Here is a 20,088-nt window from a genome sequence, read left to right as displayed (position 1 = left end):
GGCATGGTTGCTAGCTTGAAACCTCTGAAGGGCTATCATGTGGCAACAAGTTAAATTTATTCTGTGTAGCTCCAAAGCAAAGAACTAGAACAAACAAGTAGAAGGTAAAGGGCCACAACTTTTTGAAGTATTAAAAGGCAACAACAGCAGCTAATAGTATTCCAAAATGGAAATGAGTATTCAAGTAGAGATTGAACAACCAACTGTCAAAAGCTTCTACAGAAGAGATTCCTGAAATGGATGGGAAGTTGGACTTCTTTAAGGTCCCTTCCAGTTCTAAGACTCAGTATGATTCTATGATACAGTGACATGTTCAGAACAAGATGGACACATGGAAGTGGTCAAGAAGTGAGAAGATAGAATTAGACAGCCTCCCAAGATTTCTTTCATCTCTGGGATACTGAGCCACATTTTCATCTGTATCTCTATGCTGAGACTAATGTTGAGAACTAATGCAGCAATTTATTTTGCATAATTATACACATATAGAATAGTTTTCTTTGCTTCTCAAAGGGTGGAGGAGGGGAGATAAATAATTTAGAACTGAAATAAGTTTTTTTTAAAAAGTAATGTGTTGTACCCTACATAATCTAACTATTCAAAAGAAAAAGGATAACTATTCAAGTCAAAAGGACTTTTTTAAGAAAAGAAGGAAGGGGGAGCAGCTAGGTGGCATAGTGGATAAAGCACAGGCCCTGGAGTCAGGAGTATCTGGGTTCAAATTCAGTCTCAAGACACTTAATAATTACCTAGCCGTATGGCCTTGGGCAAGCCACTTAACCCCGTTTGCCTTGCAAAAACCTAAAAAAGAATTATGTCAAAGAGTATTTCCTGTTTTTATAAAATAAAACAACAATATAAATACAATAAAGATTTATAATAAACAACAATATGAACAATATAAATAAAAAATAACCAACTAAATTAGGAGAAGTACATGAACTAATAACACCAGGTTGCCTATTCACTTGGTTTCTAATTCCAACTTTCCATTAAAAACAGCATCCAGGTATCTTTTCTGCTTATATAAACAAAACATTGGGCATTATGGAAATTTAGGGCTAGAAATGGGCCCCAGAGACCCTCTCATTTTAAAGATGAGGAAGCTTAGCCCAGAGAGATTAAGTCACTCACCTAGGGTGGCACAGCTAGTTAGAGGCAGAGTCAACAGAGCTATAACCTAGGTTGTCGAGTCCATGCAATTTTAATTCTATTCCTATTTCCTCTTCCATCCCAGCTGCCTCTTCAAGCATGATGCTGTTTGTCTGGGAGAGAGGGAGTTAGAAGCCGAGGGGAGGGAAGCAAAGAGAAGGAGGGAAGAAGAGGAGGGTGTGGGGATGTGTGTCAGATGCCTGAGTCAGCAGAGCTCTCCAATGAATCTTCTGTTCTTCAGGAGAACAGAAAGTGAACTGTTAGTTGCCAGAGTCCCCCACAAAAATCCTCTCTCCTTTTTTAATTAACTTCGAGGCACTGGGGATGCTACAGACCTCAATCTGTCTGGGGCATTCTTCCTGAGCCTTCTTCTCAGAGGGGGCATGAGCTCCCCATTGAAGCAAACAACACAATAGCTTCCCCCCCCCCTTTGGAGGGGCACATCTCACCTCAAAATCCCATCTCAAATGAAATATTTTTAAATGATTAGTATATGGCTGACCCCTATGTAATATTCTTATTGCCTTTTTCCTTTCACTTTTTTTTTCAAAAAAAAAAAGGGGGGGGAGAATAAAAAAAGATTACAAAAATTCCTGCTCAACTAGTTCCAAGAGTCATGTCGGACAAGTAGACAGTAGCAACACACCAGTGTCTGGCACATTGATTTCCATGTTGTCCACATTTGGAGCAGGGAGTGAGATCATTCAGAATGGGATCCCACACCGCTAAGGACAAACAAAAGCCTCCATTTTGTTCTGCATGCTACAAATTTACCCACTGCCTATTGATTAATACCCGAGATCCCAGCAGACTCTGGGAACAAAAACTTGACCAAGCTCCTGGCCTATACAAATAAACCTTCCTTCTGCCAAAGCTCCAGAGCCCCCGTTACACTTGACCTGGAGGAGACTCAACTAAAATACACAAAGGTGCTGGAAGAAGGCGCTGAGGCTCTCATGAGGGGGCTTGGAGGTGGCCAAATTATCAGTCTAGACAGAAAATCAATAGATCCAGGACCAGGAAATGGCTCCCTGAGATCATCTCCCAGGGTGTGTAAAATCTTCACTGTTCAGAGAATGGGGGGGGGGTAGTGGTGGAGGAGGGACCATCTGATGACTAGTTCTTTGATTTCCCAGAGAACCCTATACATCAGACCAAATTGGGCCCCTCTTTCTATTCATCTGTCCTTGTTATTATTGGAGAGCTTAGCTTGCAGCTCAGAAAACTGCATTTCATAGAATCAAAGACTCTCACAGGTGGAGAATCTTAGAGTTGGAAGGGACATCTGTTTTTGTCATTGGAAGCCTTGGATCTTGTCTCACTCTGCTTAGTGGGAGACCCCATGGAAGTCTCATTATAATCTCTGGACCTCAGTTTCCTCATCTGTAAAAGGGGAAGACTTATATTTGCAGAGAGGCAGTGTGTTGTTAGATAGAGAACTGGCCTCAAATTCAGGTATATCACCTGAGTTCAAATCTTCCCTCTGCTTGGCCCATAGGACCCTATGAAAGCCCTTTGACCACTCAGTATATCCCAAGTAACCTTAGATTGGTGAAGGGAGTGTATTCAGGAAGGAACTCCCTACACAAATGAAATCATAAATTCCAAACCACTCACCCCCTGCAAAAAGAAGTTGCCATCAGCCTCATGAGATCATTGAATGACATCTATAAAAATACTTCGTAACAGAAAAATGTTAGATAAATATAGTATGTTGCTGCTGCTAACAAAAAGTTCGAAGAATTGGTTAACTCATCAAAAAATATTTATTAAATACTATGTGCAAAATTAGGTGATGGCGGTGGTTAGAACAATGGACCTGGAGTCAAGAAGACCTGAGTTCAAATCTAGTCTCAAGACTCTTCCTAGCTATGTGATCCTGAGCAAATATTTCACTTCTATCAGCTTCAGTTTCCTCAACTCCAAAATGAGGACAATAATTATAAAATAGAACATACCTCCCAGGATTGCTGTGAGAGTCAAATGAGATGCCTAATAAATTCTCTTCCTTTCCCTTTTCCCTCCCTCTTCCTCTACAAAAAAAAAAAATAATGACATGTTGATCAAGAGATGCTTATTTTGGGAATGGAGTGGCAGGAAAGACAACTGAATGTTGTTCTAAAGTTGGAGATGAGCTCAGAGAATGACCATAACCAGTGATGCTAAGGCTGATTACCATCACTTCTTTCTCCTCTTCTTGATTCTTCCCTTTAAATTATAATTCCTTTAGCTGAAAGATATAATTGGATTTTTTTTTTATTTTATAGATGAGAAATACATATCCTAGGTAATGGTATTGTTGTATCATACCCTCTCTATTGTCCTGGAAAGTATTCTGGTGTCCTGTAGTATCCTTGCAGTAGCTTGGATTCTGAACCATTTCCTATTTAGTTTCCAGTTTTCTCTGTCTTCTAACTTCAGTTATCATTAAATTAAAAACAATAAAAAATAAATCCTGTTTCTTCATTTGCAAAATGGGAATAATAATAACTACTTTCCTTGTAAGAGACAATATTTCAAAAGTGCTGTATACCTCAGAGCACTATTTAAATGCCAGCAATTATTAATATATTATTACTGCTATTATTTATTTCTCCCCCAGATTTCTTTGGAAATATTTTATTTCTATCAAAAGGAAATAAAGTTTTCTCTATTTGGTCTCTGTTTACCTCCTATTCTATTTTCTTATTAATTCTGATAATTTTACCCTTCTGTTAAGATTCTTTTCTCATTATGCCAGAGAACGAGTCAAAGTACGCTTATGTTAACTCAAGACTTTAAAAATGGAAGTGGTGATGGTGGAATGTGTATATATGCATGCATATATGAATTAGAATTTGATTGGGTTAAATAATAACAAATAAATGAACTAGGACTTAGACTTTTTTTATTTTGCAGAGATTTTAGGTATATTAGAATTTTTTTTTCCTTTTTCTCCAGATTGTCTTGAAGTTTTACAGATCTTACTTTGTTTGTTACTTTCTAAGTCATAAAGAGCTGGAAGAAATCCTAAAGGACATAGCAGTCAACTCCTGCATTTTATAGAAAAGGAAACTTAGACCCTGGGAGATGAGATGAATTGCCTAATGTCACACAGAATGGGCGTGGTGAGACCACAGTTGAATACAAGTCTTCAGATTTCAAATCCAATATGCTTTCTGTTAAAGTCCCTTCCTATTAAATGTAGACAAAAACTTAACTGTCTAGACCAAGACCCTCATTTAATAGAGAAGAAAAATGAAGTGGTCTAGAATAGGTTTGTAACCCTAGCTATTGTAACTTTACCTAAATAATCTTAATTAACATTAACTGCCTTAACTATCCTGAATCCCCTTGGCAGTATGGTGAACCAACACATGGACCCCTTCTCAGAATTTTTTTTAATTAAAGATTTTATTTGAGTTTTACAATTTTTCTCCCTATCTTACTTCACCCCCCCCCCCCACGGAAAGCAATCTGTCAGTCTTTATTTTGTTTCCACGCTGTACATTGATCCAAATTGAGTGTGATGAGAAAGAAATCACATCCTTAAGGAAGGAACAAAAAGTCTAAGAGATAGCAAGATCAGACAATAAGATATCTGTTTTTTCCCCTCTAAATTAAATGGAATAGTCCTTGAACTTTGTTCAAACTCCACGGCTCTTTATCTGGATACAGATGGTATTCAAAATGTTTTTAAATGCTTAAAATTAAATAAAAAGGAAATAGATTATACTGAAATACAATATATATATGGGGTCATTAAACCTTACATAAGAATCTACTGACTTAGACAAACCACATTTTCACATTATTTATGCTCTATTGTGTTTTACTTATTTTGTTAAATATTTCCAAATTACATTTTAATCTGATTCCAAGCTACACTTGGGAATGTTATAGGTCACAATGCCTGCCTGTTTGATGCTCTATGTAGAAGAGTGATTACATTTATGTCTGTTAGTCCCTGAGCATAGAACTAGGAGCAATAAGTGGTGGTTGCTAAGAGGCAATTTTCAATTCAGCATGAGGAAAAGTTTCCTAACAATGGAAGCTGTCCATTGAAATGGGTTGCCATGCAGGCCTGTGGGATCCCCATTCCCACAGGTTTCTAACTGATCATGTTTGAAAATGTTTTGGAGCACTCTTCCTATTCAGATAAAGGTCTCAAGATTTCTAAGTTCCATTTTAATTTCAATATTCTGTGATCATGCCCCTTGATAAGGGCAACTACTTATTTTGCTAAACCAGAGGTTCTCAACTGAAAAAAATGATTATTTATATCTTATATTAACAATCAATTAGGACCAGGATTTTGGAAGGACATTGTTGATAGATGAGACCTGTGTGGGAGACTCACTCAACTAAAGAAGTTTACAAAGAATTTAATCTAATCTGGGTGAAATTGGCCCATTGTGTTCAAGTCAGATAGGTGATGATCAAAAAGTCAGGTGATGATCAAAATCATGTCTCCCAGCCCTTCACTGGAATACTTTCACTCTCATTACGGTCACTCTCTCTCATCACTTGCTAACCAATTAGAGTCGATTGTTAACTTCAGGATTACCCATTCTTCCAACAGCAAAAAAGCATCAAGTGAGTTTTATGAGGTTTTTTTTTTGACATTTGAGAGTGTCACGTTATTGCTAGCATGATTGATGAAATGATTAATTATCAAGAAACTATGTCCCTTGAACTTTTTATAGGTCACAATACCTTGGGGTTTAAATTTTTTTTTATATCTGTATTTCAATGCAATTGGCTCCCTTTGTAATCATAGGTTTTTTGCATTATTTGGTTTGGGGGGAGGAGGTTTTGGAGGGAGGCAGATTTAAATATAACAATTAGTTATTTTGAGAAAGGGTCATTCACCAGACTGGCAAAGAGGGTCATGACACACAAACGATTAATAAATTATGTATTAAAAGAATTCATAAGTAGATACACTGCCCAGTATGCCTGGACTCTCAAAGACTGGTCTAATTCCCTGTTATTAGTTTGCATTTGCAATTCATATTCTATTACTGTCATCATTTCACTTTGCTATCTATCAATGAGATCTTGTGGTAGGATAAAAGACAAGGCAAAATGGTGTGAATTCTTTTGAATAGTAATTTTATGGTTTGCAAAATGTTTTATATACATTATTTCATTTGGACCTCACAACAAATCTATGGAGGTTGCTTGGTATCATCCCTATTTTATGGATGAGGAAATTGAAGCATAGGGAGGCTAGATGGTATCCCAGGGTCACATAGTCACTAAATGTTTGACACAACATTAGGACAAAACTCTTTCTTCCTAACAAACTTCTATAGATGGTAGGAAACTCGTAGGACATCCATCCAATCTCATCAATGAACACCTAAAGCCATTGTTGGAACTCTTGAGTGAAATGAACAAGAAGTGAGTTAAATTATTATGAAATACTGACTGAAAATTATGTCTAAATTTTAGAATAGACCATAATTCTCACTTAGATGGTTAGGTATCTATTTGTTTCTAATGTGGTTTATTTAATATCTTTCAGAACTGTCCTATACAAACCCATTGTAAGACTCTCCTGAAAAACCCAGCCTTCTTTAATGGAGAACAACATATAACTGGTGTGGCCAATGTACCCATGTACCTTTGCCTACTCTCCCTTCAGGTCCAATACCAACACTCTCCCTTCAGGTCCAATACCAACCAAGGAAATGTCTTTCATTTCCCTCTGCATCTTACAAGCCTCCTTGATCCTTCTTCCTTCCATCATCACCCCCTTATCTTCTTCCCTCTTCCCTATTCCTCTCTTCTAATGCCAGATTCGTAAAGGAAGGGAATATATTTCACCTCTAGAAGGAAAAAAAAAACACCAGCAGAGGTGGTACCAGGTAGGTCTGCTTCCCCTAGACTGAAATGCTGACACTTTTGGTAGCAGCTAAGGAGGCTAGAATAGAGAAAGAGATTATTTATTCAAAGATATGCCAAAAGCTCAGATAGTCATCACCCCTAGAAAGGGTGCCGGTTCCAGGTCCAATTCTAGATGAGATAAAAGTGACAGTCTATTGATAGGACAGCAAATAAGAGGCAGTTAAATGGGGTAGAGGATAGGGCACTGGTCTAGGAGTAAGGAGGACCTAAGTTCAAATCTGGCCTTAGACATTTAGCTATGTGACTCTGGACAAGTTGCTTGACTCAGTTTCCTAACTTTAAAATAAGCTGGAGAAAAAAAAATGATAAAACACTCCAGTATCTTTGTCAAGAAAACTCCAAATGGGTTCACAGAGTCAGCCTAGACTAAACCAACTTAACAACAACAGCAACAAAAATTAGCTGTTTATTTCTGAGGCAGGCATTGAAGGACCATTGTCTCAAAGTGAACCTCCAATGTTCTGAGTAAATTTGGAGACAGAAGACTAGGTTTGAATTCTGACCACTACTTATACATCATTCTCTGGATCTGACTTCCCTGTCTGTAAAATAAAGGGATTAGCTTAGAAGGCTCTGAGGTCCCCTCTAGCTCTCATCTATTTCTGAATTTTCTTCGTTATCATGGAAGATGACTAGACAGGTTTCTTTTGGTCTATATTAGCAGAGTAGCCTTTAAGAAACCCATTACTTCTTACAGACTGGGAGAAAGTTCAGAATTTCTTAAATCTTCTTTAAAGTATAGTAGAAAAAAGTTACATAATTTTTAAGTTTGAAAAGAACTGTAAAGATCATCTCTCAAACTCATGCATTTTACTAATGGAAAAACTGAGCCTAGAAAGGTAAGTAGGTTGTTGCTTTAAGTCATGGGGCAAAGTATTAATAAAGCCTGGATTCAAAAACCTTCAAATCTATTGACTCCAAATTGGTGTCTATCTTAGTTATACAAACTGAATATTTAATAAGTCGCCCTTTGGTCCATAACTTAGATTCCCTTTCCCCCCCACTAACAAATCTTTCCCTTTCCTCCTTCTTCCTAGTGGGTCTTTAAATCCCTAGGAACTTTTTAAACAACATAGAAACTGGCATTTTAAACTGAGTTGAAGCTTCATAAAACTTAAATGACCTTATCCCAAGGCTAAACAAGCTTCCTAAATAATGCAGTCCTGTATGCTTTTGAGTACTTCCCCTGGCCCTCCACATTAGCTGTCAATTTGGATTTAACATTTTTCTGTGGGTTTCAACTTTCTCTACTGACAGGAGCTCCTACACCTGCCTCATCTACCCAGAAGCTATTTTTCAGTCACCTGTGGTGATCGTTACTCATTTATTCATGTGACTGCCACATATAATAAAATCCAATTCACAGGCATTTCCTATAAGTTTTCCTTAGGGTTTTTTTTTAAATCAAGAATCATAAAATTATAGTAGTTTAGATCGCTGTGACCCCAAGATAGCATATAAGCCAAGGGGTCCTTAATTGGACTCCACGCACTTAGTTTTTTGAAATGTTTATAATTTGTTGATATAACTGAATTCCTTTATAACCCTTTGTATTTTATTTTAGGCATTTGAAAACATTCTGAGAAGGGATTCATAGACTTCACCACAGTGTCAAAGGGGACACACACCCACTCACACCCTCCCCCTGGTTAAAGAACCTCTAACCTAACCCCAAAATTATTTTTTGTGAGGTTTCTGCCAGGATAAGCTTTCATTGGTGGATTATGAAAAATCTCAGGGGGTGAAACAGAGATATGCTTTAAAACTATCACTTCATGGCCACAGTAAGACTAGGATCCAACATTTTTATCTTAACTTTATGATTAGAAGAAATACTGGAAAAAAAGTATGAGGGAGAGTTAAAAGACTCATGGTTCAAAGTCCAGCTCCACTATCAGCTATATGACCTTGAAAGGGATACTGTGGAGTTAGCAGTCAAGAAACCTTCTGTACTTCAGTTTCTTTATCTCAATAAATCAATGAATATTTATTAAGCATACACTACACATGCCAGACACAGTGCTAAGCTACAAAATGAGGCAAAAACTAGTCCCTGCCCTCTAGGAGTTTACAATCTAATGGGAGAGTAAACGTGCAAACAAGTAAAGAAAGAAGGTAAGCTTTACATAGGAGAAATAGGAGAAAATTAACAGAGATGAATTAAGAGGGATTGGGGAAGCCTTCCTCTACAAGGTGAGATTTTTTTTAGTTTTTTTTTTTTTGTTTTTTGCTAGGCAATGGGGTTAAGTGGCTTGCCCAAGGCCACACAGCTAGGTAATTATTAAGTGTCTGAGACCGGATTTGAACCCAGGGACTCCTGACTCCAGAGCCGGTGCTTTATCCACTGTGCCACCTAGCTGTCCCTTACAAGCTGAGATTTTAATTGGGACTTAAAAGAACAGGGAGGTCAGTAGTTGGATTTGAAGAGGGAAAGCATTCTGGCTAACATTGCCTGAAGCAGAGAGAGGGTCTGTCTTGTTGGTAGAACAAGCTGCAAGCTAGTGAAACCCGATTGGGGAGGAAGGTTTAAGAAAACTGGAAAAGTAGGAGGGAGCTAGGCTATAGAGGGCTTTGAATGCCAAATTGAGCATTTCGGTCTTGATGAGGCCATTGAAGTTTGCTGAGGGCTGCTATGAGGAACAAATGAGGTGAAGGCTCACCTCCATTAGAATATAAGCTTATAAGACTGCAGTGTCTTCCCTATCCGTTTGTATCCCTATCTCTAGCCCATGCTTTGCACACATTAGGTAATTTAATCTTTTTATTTCTTCATTCATCCATGGCTATGAAAACACTCTGAAGCCTTAAAGGCTTTTCTGTAATGGTACAATAAAAAAAAAACCAACTGCACGTGAAAATGCAAATCTATTATGGACAATTTGCTGTTCCTTTTAAATCTAGAATTTATCACGTAAATTTCTTTCCCTTCTTTTTGCCTTTCACACCCCATCATGGCTACCATTAGACACAAATATGTATATGAATATATGCATATGTATAAATCTATGTAAAATATTCTATACATACTTCTATTCTTATGATGATTGTGTCATTAATGAAAGGTATTAAGATTAATTAATCACTGCCCTATTGAAAGGACAGTGAAAGGAAGTTGATTAAGGTTTGTGGAAACTTTCAAAAGCATACAATTCTATTCAATCAAATTATTTGCATGGGAACTATTACATATTAACAAAAAGTCCTCAGACTTGAGATTCAGATGAAATACTGCTCAAGGAACTCAAACTCCATTGTTGCTTGTCACCCTCCCCCCCCTCATGCCCCCAAGATACAGGGCAAAATAAGCTTCTCTAAAATTTGACAGCTAAAAAGGGAACTAAATCTGTTTAATGTGGCCCATAGGGCATATTCTCAACTGGTTGTGCTCAGGAGCCATTTCAATATAGTAAATTCACTAAGATAATTTATCTCCACCAGAAGGCATATCCCTGGAGAAAGAACCAGCCAGTGGACTAGTTCTTCCACATTAGGTAACCTAATCAAATATCTAAATCAAGGTAGAATGAACATTAGAAGATAAAAAATTATATAAATAAAAACAAAAGGGCAGCAATATGGAGCCTGATTTTGGAGGTGAGGTTATAAGGGGGAAGTGGGAAGAGAAGGGGAATTAGATCCTAATCATCCAGCCCTTATCACTGGGGGTTCTAAAAAGGTTAAGAGTTAACTTATGTACACATACCAACAACAACTGTAAACTAACTTCTTCTCCCCAACCCCCCCATCTTCTCTCCTTCCATGTCATGGCCCTGACATCAAACAGCAGTGCTTGGGGAAAAGACAACTCCACATACAATTTTTAATATCTTATCTATTCTAATTGAGGAAGGCTGAGACCTTAAAAAAAACAATTTTTTGATGGTAGAATACAGTAAAAAATGCAGATGCTGTGACACACATGCAGATTGGAAATTCAAATCCAATCCATCTGAGCCCTGTCCCTTCTAGCTCATCTAAATGGTCAGTAGCCAAGAAGCCAGCTGGGCAGGGGAGAAGACTGTGGACACTTCACAAAATGATGGATACTTGCATATAACACAATTAACACACAGCAGGGTGGCCCATTTAAGGCAGACCCTACTTAAAATCATGGAAGGCTGTTGTTTTCAAAGAGCTTTCACTCTGTGTCTATTTATTACCACCCTTACTTAGTATTTGAAAATCCTGCTAGACTTATTTCCCAGGGGTGTCAAAATGACCAATGCAAAGCTCTCACAACTTTTCTTACTCAGTATTGATTTTCTGAATCATTTGCCAGGTTTATTTGACATTTAATTTGCTGTCAAATGCCTGCCATTTGTCAAATCAAGGCAAAATGCTGACCTTTCACCCCCATCTGTTACCATTACCCAACAATACTTACCTTCAAAACCAGCTGCCTTAAAAAAATCACATGTAGTTTATGAATGAATTTTTAGAATGGGGACTAACAAAGGAAAACACAAATAACAAGTATTGATCACATAAGAAACAGAAACAGTAACTCACCAACAAATTTAATTTTTAACAAGGCACTTCACCATTCTCATTTCTTTATAATTAAATACAAATCTCATCACTTCCAGACCTTATCCTTGAATTTCACTCACTCATTCTTTCCTTTAAAAGATCTACTGAATATCCACTGGTACTTAAGTACATCCATTATAAAATAATCATCTTTAAGCGGAGGCCATAAGGAGAATATTGGAACAAGTCTCTATAGTAGTGATTTTCAAGAACTAAAGTAGGAAAAGAGTAGTCCTAAATGGATCATTTATTAGTATGCCTGCTTTAAATTACAATTCTAATTTATCAGACCACAGGCTCAAGACAATTATCCCCTACTTTTAGGATGCCAAATGAAAGACTACAACAAAGCTTTAGAGAATGAAAACTGTGGAAGAGTCAGAAGACATATCAGGAGATTCTCAGGAGATAAGCTCTTTGACTCTGTGGCTTCTTGAGGCCATGTTATAAACTATCACATATAGTACAATTTCAGGCTGCATTTCTGCAAATGTTTTTTAAAACAATATCATGATTGGCCACAATGTTGGCTCAATTGGGGTTGTATTTTCAGCACTCTACAATGATAAATAATTAAAATTTTTCTAGTGATTGACAGAGAGGAGGACATTTGGATTTATGCTAGATAGATGACATCTCACTCCCCAAAACAATGCTTTGAACTCTACCAATTTCTACTTCATAGCTATCTTCATTCAGGTCATTGCACATTACAGTGATAGAGCTCAAGATTCAGTTAGTACTTACACTGCCCAGTTGACTGGGTTATTCTTCCCAGTTCAACTTGATCTACTCCCAGTTCAAATTAATCTCAGTTCTCAAGTCTTCCAATGATTGAGAAAAAATAGTGTAGAAACCAGGTTCCCTTTTCCTTCCTAATTCATTACACTCAAGTACTTTTGCCACTTTCCCCTTTCTCCTCACCCATGTTAACATTTTCTTGACAATTAGGGGTGGCTAGGTGGCACAGTGGATGAAGCACCAGCCCTGGAGTCAGGAGTACCCGAGTTCAAATCCAGTCTCAGATACTTAATAATTGCCTAGCTGTGTGGCCTTGGCCAAGCCAATTAACTGTATTTGCCTTCCCAAAAAAACCCCAGAAAAAAACATTTTCTTTAAAATCAGGGTTATTCAGTGTTCTTTGTCCAAGAGTTCTTCCCAAGAACAACTGAGGAATGCCTTTTCAATTTTTAAACCCAGTTTTCTTAGTTGCCAAGACCCACAGTCAATCTTTACCTTCATGACCCAAGTTTTGTTGCTATTCTTCAGACATATACTATGTTTACTCAGCAATTTCCATCTATGATATGAAATTTTAGAGAAAAACATTCATTTTTTTTCTTTCCATATGATTTTGCTGAAGTGGGCTACTAAGTTGTGAGCAAGAAGAGGAAACTCAAAGGCATACTAAATAAAAGAAAGAATTCATAGAGGTGTTAACAATGGTTAATTGCTCTAAATCTTTGGAGTCTCAGTCAGAGGGAAAATTAATCTCTTGGTTAGAGTGGTCTCAGTTTACCAAGAACAGAAAAGCGACCAGGGGAAATTTGCCTGAATAATTTTTCCCTCTTAAAACCCTTAAACATCATTTCACCCATTCTCCCATTCCTTTTAATCTAATCTCAGAAGAAGTGGCCTTTAATACCTCTAGCTTAGCCCTTCCTCTGATTTATCCATGCAAGCACATTTTCTATCTCCAATATTCAATTCTCCCCATCTGCTGACTCTTTTTCTATTCACTTAAAATGCTTAAATCTCCCCATCCTTAAAAACTCTCATCTCTATAAGTTATTGGCCTAAAACTCTCCTTTCATAGCCAAAACACTAGGGGAAAAAACCCAAACACCCAACTACATTCATTACTTTTACTTTTCTACTCATTAAATTAAGCCACTTCAATCTGACTTTCAACATCATCCCTCATCTGATATTGAGTTCTCCAAAGTGATTAAGGGTCTTAACCGCCAAGTTCAAATGCTTTTCTGCAGTTCCCATCCTTCTCGAACCCTCTCTGCATCATTTAACTCAGTTAACCATTCTCTCCTCCTGTTTACTTTCTCCTCTTGGGGTTTTCATGACACTTAGTTTTCCTCCTCCTACCAGCCTGACTAACCTTTCTCTGACTCCTTGCTCCATTAGCATTCCTTGAGGTCAGGACCTATCTTTTGTGACATATATATGAAGAGAGAGAGACAGACAGACAGACAGACACAGAGAGAGAGAGAGAGAGAGAGAGAGAGAGAGAGAGAGAGAGAATAGAGAGCCAGAGACATAGATATAATAGAGAAAGAAACAGAAGAGGGAGAGAGATATAAAGATATATATATATATATATATATATATATATACATATACACATGCATATACACACAAAACAGATATGCATCTATATACATGTATGCATAAATGTATACATAGATGTATGTGGATTTCTTTGTATGAGTGTGTATTCCCAGTGATTAACACTGAATCTGGCACAAAGCAGATGCTTAAAAAAGTGCTTAATAATTGACCAGCTCTTCTTCTTCACCCCATCCTATTCCCTGCATTTGCACATCTACACACATATACACACACAAAGATATAATTACATGATGTGTGCTTGCTTTTGTGCCTCAGTGGGACATAGTAGGCACTAAATAATTGGAACATAACTCCATCACTAGAAATGTTCAGGCAGAGGCTGGATATAAACTCCCTATTAAGGCGATGCTTGTATCAGGTGAGAGCTTTGATTAGCTAAGACCTAGACTGACCTCTTAGGTTTAATAGTTTTAAGAAACTATCTACAAAAAGTGACCTTAAAGACATGATAACATAATGATAACCACAAGGTAGCTCATATAATTCACTATTAAATTATTCATTTACAAATTTCAATGCTATAACTTAAAGTATACACACATGCACATCTTATTTAGTTGTTGAGGGAAAATATGTAGTAACAGGCAGTCAATAAGAATTTATTAAGTGTCTATTACAAGCAGGGTATTTGTGCTAAGGATAAAAGCAAAAAAAGAACCATATTAAGTTATGGTTAGGGGGCATTGTGAACATATGTTTTGGTTACTCTAATTATATTAGTTCTGATAAAAAAGGAATAACTCTTGTACCTCTGAAGTTAAGCACTAGAGAGAAGTAGAGGGGGAGAGCAGTAGAGGAGGAGGGGAAGAGAGAGGCAGAGAGAACACACTAACTGGGTGAATCCCCACTCAAGGATTTGTCAAAGGAATGCCCCCAAGAGGTCTCCCCTGGGACCCAGAATCATGGATGCAAAGCTGAAAGGCAGCTTGGAAGTGGGACAGTCTACTGTCCCCAGAAACCTGAAGAAACTGTCCTGCAGGGAAGGTCACTGAATTGCTCAACATCACTCAAGCTGGAAACAGAAGAGAATGTGAATTGAAACCCTCTGGCTCTGAAGACAGATCTCCCTCTACTGTACCACATTGGGAACATGGTTTGATGCTTACCCTTCCAGGTTCAGTCTCTCATCTCTGTTAGCTCATCCAGGGAGTTAAGATCTGATGAATAAATTCGTCCTAATCAAATTTGGAAGGTGTCAAGCAAGTACACAATAAAAGGTTGTTGGTTTGATAAACTTTGAAAGAGGCCAGCTACAGGTATGTGCATACATACATGTATATATGTAAACATGTGTAACATAGATATATATGTGGATGTAGTTGACTTTTTAGAAGGGTACCAATGTATTAAATTTCACAGAGAATTGTAACTATGAAATCAACAAGAATATTTGTGTCATCACATTTTCTTCTCAAAAGAAAAGTCTCTTTGAGAAACCAAATGAGTATCAGAAAGCTCCTCGGTGAATATAGTCAAATAAAAGGAAATCAGACACCTAGAAGGAATATTTTTCATCATACTCTGACAGCCCAAGGTACTCTTCTCCAGTTGAGGAATACGTCTGACAAACCAATGTGAACTTGACAAGGCACCCCCTCTTTCCTGACGGGGCTTAATAAACAACAGTAAATTCTGATTCCTGGAATCACATTTTCCAAGACTGACAAGTAGATTTCCTTTTTATTAGGTATTATATCAATAATGTTTTAAATAATTTCCAATATTATCACATTTTCATAGTATTGATTAATCAGTGTGCAAGTGTTTTCCCTTTACCAAGTTGGTCACTTCCTTTACAACTGGAAGACACCTTAATGGCATATTAATGCCATTATCACCCATGTCTCATCAGCAACATTTTTTTTAATCATGTTCTTAGATTCTGAGAGTAGATACTGGGCTTGAATTGTCCTTTCATATCGACTATATCCTTCACTTAATTTCCCAATTTATTTTCACTTTCAGAGACCTTCTAAGGGTCTCACAAAGCCTCCATATTTATTTGTCTTTCTCTCTCTCTTTAATTACTATGGCAGCTTTAGACCTTAGAAATCATCTCATTCAACTTTCTCATTTTACAAATAAGGAAACTGAGGCCCAAAGAAGGGAAGATATTTATAGGACAGATTTAAAATTAGAAAAGGCCTTTGAAGTCAGAGTTCAATCTTTTTATTTTACAGGTGAGGAAACTGAGGCACAGAGGGATGAAATGAGTCAACTACAATAGCATAGATAGAAACAGATCTGGGACTCAAATTCAAATCTTTTAGCTTCTGATCCACAGCTCACTCTCTCTTCCCACACAAGCATATATCACATGATAACACTATATATATATATATATATTATATATAATATATTATAACTATAACATATACATATAGTTATATACATATCACTATATACACACAAATATAAATATAAGCATAGATAAATGGTCATATATATGCTAGGTGGTGTAGTGGATAGAAAGTTCGGTCTTTCTCTGGAAGACTCATCATTCTTAATTCAAATTTGGCTTCAGACACTAACTAGCTATATGACCCATATATGTGTGTGTACACACACACACACACACATGTAAAAGTCACTTAATCAGGATTTGAATTTTAAAAGATTGCAATAGGTTCAAGCATTAAGAAGATTAAAATTAACAGGGATAAATGTTAAGATATATATATATATATATATATGCTATTTTAAAAACTTCACAAGAGAGGTTGTCATGGCTATGCAGTTTTTTGAAGATTTTTAAGACTATCTGGGAATCAGGAAATGACAGATATGTAGCTCAGAGAGTGATGTTATCTTAGAATAAATTAAAGAAAATTTTAAAATTCATTTTGAACTTAAAATATAAATAAGCAAAGTACATTTCATGCACACAGCACATCATAAAAAGAGGATTCAATATAATACCACGTATTTCTATTTCACATTGGTTACTGTTTTGAAAAACTAGGCAATAAATACTGCACATTGTTTTCAAAGCTATCCTACTTTTCTGTACTTCCTTTTAAATTTTCTTTTGTTCTCTGTTATACTTTGTGATTTTTCCTTCCCTTTCTATCCCACCCTAGAGAAGGCTACCATTAGACACAAAAATATGTGCATGTGCATATGGACACACACATATATAACATATATCATATAAAATACATACTTTTAATTTTTATATAGTACTATATATACATCTATTGATATATAGATATAGATATATAGTGTTACATATATTATACATACTTCTCTATGTATCAGTTCTTTCTCTGGAGGTGGCTATAGCATCTTCCTTCATAGATCCTTTATAATTGATTTGAGTTATTTAGAATATGCAGAGTGACTTAGTTGTTCAAAATTGTTCTTAGCACAATATTGCTGTTACTATGTACAACATTCTCTAGGCTCTGCTCATTTCACTCTTCATTATTTCTTTCAAGTCTTGTCATGTTTTTCTAAAGTCAATTTATTCATTTCTTATAGCATGGTGGTATTCCAGCATCTTAGGGTGAATTTAAAGAGGCTTAGGGTCCCTCAGGACACCATGTAGACTATAGTATAGTGTATTTAGTTCTGACAACTAAGTTTCAGAAAGCTCGTTGAGTAGTGAGAGAGACTCCAGATAGTGGTAACTAGGATGTGGGAGGGTTTAAAAATCATGCTATATTAGAATAAGTTGAAGGGATCAGGTATGCTGAGTTAGAAAGAGAAGGTTTAGTGGAATCATGATGTTTATGTTCCAAAGTATTTGAAGGACTATGTTGGGAAAAAAAGGACTTGCCTAGTTCTTGGTTCCAAGGAGAACAAGAAGAATGGGTGAAACTGAGAGAGAGAGAGAGAGAGAGAGAGAGAGAGACAGAGAGAGAGAGAGAGACAGAGAGAGAGAGACAGAGACAGAGAGACAGAGACAGACAGACAAGATTTCATCTTAAATGGAAGGAAAAGCTTCCTAATAATTAGAGCCATTCATAAATGAAACAGGTTGCCTCTGGGGGCATTGGTTCTCCATCACAGGAGGTCTCCAAGCAGAAGTGAAAGACTTTGCTGGGTTTTGGGGGATTCAGGTAATTCTCTAAGACTCTAAGTGGGAAGGCTGGTTCATAAATGAGTTACCCAAGATGGTCTTTAAACTGCCTTGCTACTCTGAGATTCTATAATTCTGGGAATGCCCTAGTATATTTTCATAGCGGGTATTAACAAAATATTGAGATGAAACTTTAGAGTTTCTCAATGAACTAATCATCAATACCAGTGGAAATTAATTTAGATACCTATATTTTTCAGGTACTTGTGAAATGAATTATTAGATGATCCCTTTAAAATTCAAAAAATGCTCTGGTTAAACTTCAAATATGAAAGCATTTAAAGAATAACGGAAACATTATCTTAAGTGTTACTTTTTTATTCATGGGATAAACTTCACATGATGGAAATTGTAATTTTTCACTCTCAACCTAGATCTTTAGAAGATCTCTCAATATTTTTATTTTAGTTCTTGGCTATGTGCTGAACTTCAGTAGAGCAAGCTGAGTCCTCTAAGAAAAGAGTCCCTCTTGGCTCTTATTTTTAGCAAAGACTGAAAAATTAAAGATGACACACTTTATCTAACATGACATAAAGAAACCAACATAAATACAGTGATCCCTCAGCTGCCACATCCAGAACAAATTTAGATTTGTAAGAGCCTAATGTCTTAAGACCATGTCTATTTGATTTGTCCTGCTTGATTTGTCCCAATACAACTTTTTCCCCATATGTAAGTGTTCAGAGGAAATATTATGGAGGTCTGGGGATGGTCTAATATCCCAGAATGCTCCATGTGCTGGGAATGTGCCTATCAAAGTACAGGTTATTATTCTATATTTACCAGGCAAGAAATTCTGGATATTTCCAAAGGCTGGGCTTGCTCCTACAGTTCCAAATCTAACAGCCAAAGTCAGAAGATGTGGGTTTAAATCCAGTCCCAATGCCTTCTGCCAACATCACCTTGAGCAAATAACTAACTTGACCACATTGGTCTCAGTTTCCTCACCTAGAAAATAAAGGTATTTAACTAGATGGCTTTTAAGATCCTTTCTAGTTCTATGATCCCATGATAATGTATGATGCATGATACAGTCAAATGAATCTTATCTTAGCTATGAAATTCAGAAAATAGTACAAGAATGAAGGACAATAAATGCAGACATCACAAAGCCTAGTTTGGGAGAAAAATACAAGAGATTTTTAGCATGAGCAAGAAGTACAAGATTCATCTCCAGTTTCTGTGCATAAGATGATTTGCTATTCTGACTGTATTCATTTTCAGATGAATCGATTTTCTAGCTCTAAATAAACCTGGGATTTTTATACATATGCATATTTATCTCAGTTTTATGTAATACATATTACTCCTTTTTTACTATAGGGATATATTTTAGTGTCAGTGGGGATAGAGTTTATAAATTTAAAGAAACATCTAGGTAAGCCAATAGACAAAGGACCATTATCCATAACTATATTGATAAATTCTCTCCCCAAATTCCTGGAAACAAATTAACAAAATTGGGATGATTTGACTCTACCATGGAAAAAACAACCTTGAATGCCTTCCCAGCTATTCTAGAGAAGAGTCACTTACTAAAAGGAAGTTCTGAAGATGTTGGAAAGGTGAAACAGAAACTCACACAATATAGTTTCACAACTTCAGCATCAGATAAACAAAACAAGAGGTCAAAATTAAGCAGTATTTCTTGAATCCACATAGTGCTATTTCAGCCCTGGAGATTTTTAGATATACGTGTGCCTTTCCTTCAAATTTGTTTCAAAAAATTCCTTTAACTTTTACTGTCAAGTCTTACATTTATTTGTTCCATTATAGAAAATATAATTCTTTTCACTGGATAATTTTCCATTGAATTTTAAATGCTCAATGCACCATAATTAGGTCCATTAGGAAAGTTATTCCTTTTAACATGCTAATTTATATTTATAGTTAGAATGCTTATTGCCCTAGGGTGCATTAAATGGAACATAAGCATTTCCATGGTTTGGCACATGGAGGAAGAATTATTTTTAATGAGTCTTTTCATTTAATGGGTCATTATTTTAAGTGGACTACATTGTACACAGCTCTGAACACTCCCTGGTTTATATCTAAATGGTCCAGTTGAC

The 20,088-nt window shown here is 36.5% G+C and overlaps 1 protein-coding gene across 2 annotated transcripts in view; it reads right to left on the bottom strand.

Annotated features, from left to right (window-relative positions):
- Nucleotides 1–20,088, bottom strand: part of MAP1B (microtubule associated protein 1B) — a 107,176-nt gene that overhangs the window by 26,699 nt on the left and 60,389 nt on the right. The window contains exon 1 of one of the 2 annotated variants that reach the window (XM_074202535.1): nucleotides 1,135–4,542. The exons of the other annotated variant lie outside the window; for it this stretch is intronic. The gene's annotated coding sequence lies outside the window, so the exon portion shown is untranslated. Of the gene's footprint in view, nucleotides 1–1,134; nucleotides 4,543–20,088 lie in introns of those variants that run through there. 2 annotated transcript variants of the gene reach the window in all.

Source organism: Macrotis lagotis, chromosome X (assembly GCF_037893015.1).
Source record: "Macrotis lagotis isolate mMagLag1 chromosome X, bilby.v1.9.chrom.fasta, whole genome shotgun sequence".
In the NCBI taxonomy this organism is placed as follows: domain Eukaryota; kingdom Metazoa; phylum Chordata; class Mammalia; order Peramelemorphia; family Peramelidae; genus Macrotis; species Macrotis lagotis.
This window is presented reverse-complemented; position numbering and strand designations above follow the sequence as displayed.